The 8,010-nt window shown below is 42.8% G+C and overlaps 1 long non-coding RNA gene across 1 annotated transcript; it reads left to right on the top strand.

Moving 5' to 3' along the window:
• The first annotated feature begins 264 nt into the window (after positions 1–264).
• LOC131811870 (uncharacterized) lies at positions 265–1,273 on the top strand. The gene is made up of 3 exons (XR_009346153.1): positions 265–423; positions 624–678; positions 1,158–1,273. It is a non-coding gene; the product is annotated as an uncharacterized LOC131811870 (long non-coding RNA).
• The last annotated feature ends 6,737 nt before the right edge of the window (positions 1,274–8,010 follow it).

Genomic DNA, 8,010 nt, shown 5'->3' on the forward strand with positions numbered 1-8,010 from the left:
TTATTTATTTATTGGTTAGAGAGAGAGAGCACAAACGGGGAGCAGCAGGCAGAGGGAGATGGAGAAGTAGGCTCCACACACTGACCAAGGAGGCAGACTTGGGACTCCATCCCACGCCCAGGATCATGATCCAAGCAGAAGGCAGATGTTCAGCTGGTTGAGCCACCTGGGCATCTCTCAGAGTAAGGTTTTTGAGGTTCATCCACACTGTTGATCACATCAATAGCCAATTTCCTTTTATTGCCTACTAGCATTCCATCATATGGACATACCACAATTAGTATTGATGGACAGTAGAGCTGATTCCAGTTTTTAGCTAATATGGATGAAGTTGCTGCGAACATTCTGGACATGTCTTTTGGGAGGACAATGTTTTTATTTCTCTTGGATAAATTCTTATGAGTGGAACTGCCAGATCACATGGTAAGTTTATGTTTTAATTTTACAAGAAACTGCCGAAACGGGTTTTCCAAAGCAATTGTACCATTTAATGTTCCCACCAGCACTATATGAGCCTTCCAATTGTTCCACATACTTGCCAACTTGGTATAAATACATTTTCAATAAATAAACAGAAGAGCAGTGGTCCTGTCTTCTGGGAATAACTTTCTTCCCTTGCATAGGAGATCCGGAAGTTCTGAATACAGACTTTACAACATCATCAAGGATAGAATAATGGTAAGTAGGAATAATGACTTATAAATAAATAAATGACTTATAAAATAAATAATGATTTATTTCTGACCCAAAGAGGCAGGTGGGGGCATGGTTATTATAGCAGCGGCAGAAAAGACTTAGATGAGACGTGAGGAAAACCTGCTTCCTGTTTTACTAGGAGACAATCTAGAAAAGAGGATTAGAGGCAGTTGGCCTTAAAGGCTGTTTCTCCAGCTACAGTGGAATTTTGATAAAGCCCTGGGGATAGGTGTTGCCTTACCCTTCTCTGCTCTGCCAAGCTCAAGTCCCAGCCAGGATGGGGGAGGGGAATCCCTCTTTTTTTGGCCAAAGTTGTCACTTTACAAATCTGAAAAGCCAGTAGGGATCTCCTTCCCAACATTTCCCTGTAGCCCCAGTCCCAGGACTCCTCGACACCCCACAGTCCCTGCCTGGTCTAGGGATTTTCCCTGACTGAATGCTGCTTTTCCTTGTGTCTCCAGCCGCCAGCCTCCTTCCCTTCCTCCCATGTTTGCTTCTTCAGCAGCTGCCTCGAGTCGAGTCACAGATTCCTGGCCTCATGCCCAGCACAGACTCTGACACAGAGAAGGCAATTAATTCATACTTGTGGAATTACATCAAGGTGTTTCTGATGGTTATCTCTGGTGTGGAGTCTTGATGGTTTTACTTATGGGCTGCTTCATCATAAACATTAAAAGTTAGTTTGGGCCAAAACAAAATTCGTTTTCACTGAACTGAAATCCATTTCTCCATTTCTCTCTCGGGCATCTCAGCCTTTGCCCCTCCCTCTGTCCTTTGCCAGCAACCTCCGTCTTTTATGTCACTGGCCCCACCTCCTCCGTACTTGAACTTCCGGTCACTGTTTTGGACATGGCAAGGGGCAACGAGGCTGAGAGTGAGTCCCTGGTTCCCTGGCATCTCAGCAAACCCACATTCCTCACACTTTCTCCCTCCCTGTCCGTCTCCTCAAGGACCCCTGGAGGAAGGGAATATTGTTTTGTTTTAATGTGTATTGGGATATAATAACACACAACAGAAGTGCATAGATCTTAAGTATATCTTGCAGTGAATGTTTTATAACAGCTTTATTGGGATACAATTCACATGTCATACAATTCGCCCATTTAAAGTGTTTTGTGGGGGACACCTGGATAGCTTAGTCCATGAAGCATTTGACATTGGTCCCTCATCCATTTTTTGTTCAGCAGGGAGCCTGTTTCTCCCTCTGCCTGCCACTCCCCCTGCTTCTGCTCTCCCCCCACAAATAAAATCTTAAAAAAAAAAGTGTTTGGGGTTTTTAGCTTATTCACAAAATTGTGCAATCATCACAATCTAATGATATATTTCATTTAAAGATTTTATTTATTTATTTATTTGACACACAGAGAGAGAGCGAGCACAAGTAGGCAGAGCAAGAGGGAGAAGCAGACTCCCCGCCTAGCAGGGAGCCCCATGCTGGCTGGATCCCAGGACTCTGGGATCATGACTTGAGCTGAAGGCAGATGCTTAACCAAGCCACCCAGGTGTCCCAGTACATTCATTTCTATTAGGTATACAGTCAGTAATGGAATTCCTGGGCCAAACTGAATGATGTATATTTATTTAGCTTTTGTTTTTTAAAAGTTCCATGTGCACATACATATTTCCAGTTCTTGTGAGTTGGTGATTCTCAGTTACTTACAATTTGTCCCATTTTTTTTTTCCATCTTCAAGTTTCGGGGTTCCATCTTCTTCTTCTTCTTCTTTTTTTTTTTTTTAAAGATTTTATTTATTTATTTGACAGAGAGAAATCACAAGTACACTGAGAGGCAGAGAGAGAGAGAGAAGGAAGCAGGCTCCCTGCCGAGCAGAGAGCCCGATGCGGGACTCGATCCCAGGACCCTGAGATCATGACCTGAGCCGAAGGCAGCGGCTTAACCCACTGAGCCACCCAGGCGCCCTCGGGGTTCCATCTTCTTATATTTCTCAGTGACCCCAGGGGGTGTCATTAGCCGGCCACCTGATGATTACCAAGAGGGTCTTAGACAACTGACAAGCTGGAAAGAGGAACTGGGACCTCTAGCTAGGCAGTAAGGGGGCGTGTAGGTACCTATTTGGAAGGCAACAAACTGTATCTACCACAGGAAGGGCACTCGTCATACACATTTACCCTGTTGATGGAGATAGGACTTTTAGGGAAGGCTTTAAACATACATTTTGTTTGCTATTTTGCACACATGCACAAGTTTATTCATCTATGACTGGAGAAATACTTGTGAAACCTCTGCTAGAAACCAGTTTCCTAATCAAGATGCCAGGTTCTGAAATGTGTACATTATTTTGTCAGTTCTGAAGCAGGGGGCTAGGAAATTCAGCGGACATCTGGGGACTCATGCATATTCATAAGGATCATGGAGATTGGACCTGAGTTCTCAGAGCATGCTGGGAAATTTTCCAGAGTGCCTGGTTACCAGGCAGAATTCGCAGGAGCTGCTGTTCCTTTGCCTGATGACTTCCTCATCCCTCAGATCCTTGCATGGTGCCCTTCTAGTTTTGAGAGGAGGAGGAGGACACGTCTTAGGATCACTTGGACTGTGGTCTGCTTTTCCAAAAAAGCTCTCAGTTCTTTCACCCCTGTGCTGCCTGGGAAAGTACTTCCCATCTCCTAGAGGGAAAAACATTAATGCTCAAATCATATTTTTCAGAGGGTGGTTTGAAGGCTGGCAGGATTAGCATCCTTTGGGGCAGAGAAAATGTTTGTAAAAATGCCCAGGCCCATTTCCTATCAACTGGATATAAATTTCTGTGGTAGGGTCCCAAAATATTCATTTCAGAGTTTTGTGGGTGATTCTTGTGCTCAATGAAGTTAGAGAACCCTCTGGCTTAAATTATCAATTAAATGAAAACTAACAACACAGACATATTCCTGAAACTATATCCAGGGACACCTGGGTGGCTCGGTGGCTTACGGGTCTGTCTTTGGCTCAGGCCTTGATCCTAGGGTCCTGGGATTGAGCCCCCCATCAGGTTTCCTTGCTCAGCAGGGAATCTGTTTCTCTCTCTTGCTCTACTTCTTTGTGCTGTCAAATAAATAATTAAAATCTTAAAAAAAAAAAAAAAAAAGGAAACTATATCCAGTCCCATCCACCTGCTCCCACCAAACTGAATACTTTGTAGTTTTACCTACCCACAAGTCCCCACCAAGACTTCTCAAACACTGTTTCTTTGTTCTACAACCTGTCTTGATTTCCCTCATCCTTTAAGGCTGGCTTTGATTTCACATATTCCAAAATATCTTCCCAGAACTCTGGGTAAACGTACCTCTCCTCTGGTTCCCATTGGTTTCTGTGATTAACCCAGGACCCCTAGAAAGCTGCAGTATTGTTGTCCAAGTAGGCACCTGTCTGTCCCATTACACTGAATCAGTTCCTGGAACACTGGGCTGACATTTTTTTTCATGGGCTGGCTGGAACCTAGCATAGAGTGGGGCACACAGTAGGCACTCAATAAATGTTGAATAAAGGGAAGAATTATCTATTATGACTTATGCCTTTTATGCCCACTTAAGAAATCCTTGTACCTCACCACAAAAACAAGTATATTTTTGTTTTCGTCTAGAAGCCTTATTGTTTTATCTTTTACATTTAAGTCTATGACCCACTTTGAATTTTATTTATTTATTTGACAGAAGGAGAGAGAGAGGGTGAACGCACAAGCCAGGGGAGCAGCAGAAGGAGAAGCAGGCTCCCTGCCGTCCAGGGAACTTGATGTGGGGCTTGATCCCAGGACCCTGAGATCATGACCCGAGCCAAAGGCAGATGCCCAACCAACTGAGTCACCCAGATGCCCCCTATGACCCATTTAGGTTTTTTGTTTGTTTGTTTTTTAATATTTTATTTATTTATTTGACAGAGAGAGATCACAAGTAGGTAGAGAGGCAGGCAGAGAGAGAGGAGGAAGCAAGTTCCCTGCTGAGCAGAGAGCCTGATGCGGGGCTCGATTCCAGGACCCTAAGATCATGACCTGAGCTGAAGGCAGAGGCTTTAACCCACTGAGCCACCCAGGCTCCCCCCTATGACCCATTTTGAATTAACATTTGTGTATGGTGTGAGGTAGGGGTAAAGAGTTTTGTTTTGTTTTTGTTGTTGTTGTTGTTTTGGCATTAAGCTTCTGCCTTCGGCTTAGGTCAAAATCCCAGGGTCCTGGAATCAAGCTCCAGGTGGGCTCCCTGCTCAGTAGGGAGCCTGGTTCTTCCTCTCCCACTCGCCCTGCTTGTGTGTGTCTCTCGGTCAAATAAATAAATATGTATTTATTTTTGTATACTTTAAATTAACATATAATGTATTATTTGTCTTGGGGGTACAAGTCTGTGATTCACCAGTCTTACACAATTTACAACACTCACCGTAGCACATACCCTCCCTAATGTCCATCACCCAGCCACCACATCCCTCCCACCCCTTTCCCCTCCAGCAACCCTCAGTTTGTTTCCTGAGATTATGAGCCTCTTATGGTTTGTCTCCCTCTTTGGTTTTGTCTTGTTTCATTTTCCCTCCCTTCCTGCATGATCCTCTGTCTTGCTTCTCAAATTCCTCATATCAGTGAGATCATATGTTAATTGTCTCTAATTGATTTTTTTCACTTAGCATAATACCCTCTAGTTCTATCCATGTCTTTGCAAATGGCAAGATTTCATTTTTTGATGGCTGAATAATATTCCATTGTGTATATATACCACATCTTTCTTATTCATTCATCTGTAGTTGGACATCTAGGCTCTTCCCATAGATTATCTATTGTGGACATTGCTACTATAAACATTGGGGTGCACGTGCCCCTTCGGGTCACTACATTTGTATCTTTGGAGTAAATATCCAGTAGTGCACTTGCTGGGTCGTAGGGTAGCTCTACTTTTGACCTTTTGAGGAACCTCCATACTGTTTTCCAGAGTGGCTGCACCAGCTTGCATTCCCACCAATAGTGCAGGAGTGTTCTCCTTTCTCTGCATCCTCACCAACATCTGTCATTTCCTGACTTGTTAATTTTAGCCATTCTGACTGGTGTGAGGTGGTATCTCACTGCGCTTTTGATTTTTATTTCCCTGATGCCTAGTGATGCTGAGCACTTTTTCATGTGTCTGTTGGCCATTTGGATGTCTTCTTTGCTGAAATGTCAGTTAATGTCTTCTGCCCATTTCTTGATTGGATTATTTGTTCTTTGGGTGATGAGTTTGATAAGTTCTTTATAGATTTTGGATATTAGCCTTTTATCTGCTATGTTGTTTGCAAAAATCTTCTCCCATTTTGTCAGTTCTCTTTTGGTTTTGTTGACTGTTTCCTTTGCTGTACAAAAGCTTTTTATCTTGTTGAAGTCCCAATAGTTCATTTTTGCCATTGCTTCCCCTTCCTTTGGTGAGGTTTCTAGAAAGAAGTTGCTGCAGCTGAGTTCGAAGAAGTTGCTGCCTGTGTTCTCTTCAAGGATTTGATGGATTTGTGTCTCACATTGAGGTCTTTCATCCATTTTGAGTCCATTTCTGTGTGTGGTGTAAAGAAATGGTCCAATTTTCCCAACACCATTTGTTGAAAAGACTGTCTTTTTACCATTGTTGAAGATTAGCTGACCATACACTTGAAGGTCCATTTCTGGGCTCTCTATTCTGCTCCATTGATCTATCTGTCTGTTTTTGTGCCAAAAATAAAGGTAGATTCCCGTGACTCAAGCACACTCATGGAATCCTAACTTCTGGATGGTAAGGCCTAGGAATCTGTGATTTTAAGTAAATAAATAAATAAAGTAAGTTGCACTTGAGCCTTTGTCATAAATCCAGGGACCATCCAGTAGGAATCTATTTCTGGACTCTTTGTTCTACTGTTCTTTTTTTTTTTTTTTTTTTTTTTTTTTTTTTTTTTTTTTAAAGATTTTTATTTATTTATTTGACAGAGAGAAATCACAAGTAGATGGAGAGGCAGGCAGAGAGAGAGAGAGGGAAGCAGGCTCTCTGCTGAGCAGAGAGCCCGACGCGGGACTCGATCCCAGGACTCTGAGATCATGATCTGAGCCGAAGGCAGCGGCTTAACCCACTGAGCCACCCAGGCGCCCCTGTTCTACTGTTCTATTTGTCTATCTAAGCCAATACCACTCTATCTTAATAACTATAGTATTATTATCATTTTTTAAAAAGATTTTATTGGGACACCTGGGTGGCTCAGTTGGTTAAGCGGCTGCCTTTGACTCAGGTCATGATCCCAGCGTCCTGGGATCGAGTCCCACATCAGGCTCCTTGCTCGGCAGGGAGCCTGCTTCTCCCTCTGCCTCTAGCCTGCCACTCTGTCTGCCTGTGCTTGCGCTCTCTCTCTAACAAATAAATAAAATCTTAAAAAAAAAAAAAAGATTTTATTTATTTATTTGACAGACAGAGATCGCAAGTAGGCAGAGAGAAGCAGGCAGAGAAAGAGGAGGAAACAGACTCCCCACTGAGCAGAGAGCCCAATGTGGGGCTGGATCCCAGAACCCCAGGATCATGACCTGCACCGAAGGCAGAGGCTTTAACCCGCTGAGCCACCCAGGCGCCCCTTAACTGTAGCATTATGATAAGCCTTGAAATCTGGTAATGTAAATCTTCCTCCTTTGCTCCTCTTTTTCAAGATCTTTTATCTTGGCTATTTTAGGTCATTTGCATACAAAGTTTCGAATCACTTTGTGAATGGATTTCCTGGCTGGTTTTAATCTCTTATCTTTTATGCTTTATCTTACCAGAACATCAACCACACAGTACCCAGAAGCTCTTTCATTTTAAATTGAGGGCCAATTTCTTGGTATACAAGCAGCCAAATGCAGCCCAGAGCTCTGAGTTCAGCAGCTCGGAGGCTGTATAGAGAAAGTCTAGACTCAACACCAAAACCAACTAGCTTGGCAAATTCCTTATTTGTGGCCCCCCAGCTTTGACCTGCCCTTGAAAGGAGCCTGTAAACTGTTCCATGACTAGACAGAGTGCATATGGAAATTTAATGTAGAGATGGCACTGTGTCCTTTGTGAAAAAGATGGATTAATAAATGAGGTTTGGAGCAACTAGAATAGATAAACTTGGAAGCCTACCTCACTGTTCACACTGAAATAAATTCAAAATAGATCAAACACTTAAATGTTAAAAATGAAACCATAAAAATACTAGGAGAACTCATAAAGTAATTTTAAAACGATATTGGGGGGAGGAAAGCTGCAAAATATAAAACATTTCTTCCTTGCAGAAAAAATCCATATCCCCAAAATGAAAAGGCAAACAATACACTGGAAAAAATTTATGAAACACCTGTTTATGGCTAAAGGCTCATTTCCTTAATATATAAAGGGTGATG

This window comes from Mustela lutreola, chromosome 11, assembly GCF_030435805.1.
Source record: "Mustela lutreola isolate mMusLut2 chromosome 11, mMusLut2.pri, whole genome shotgun sequence".
Taxonomy (NCBI): domain Eukaryota; kingdom Metazoa; phylum Chordata; class Mammalia; order Carnivora; family Mustelidae; genus Mustela; species Mustela lutreola.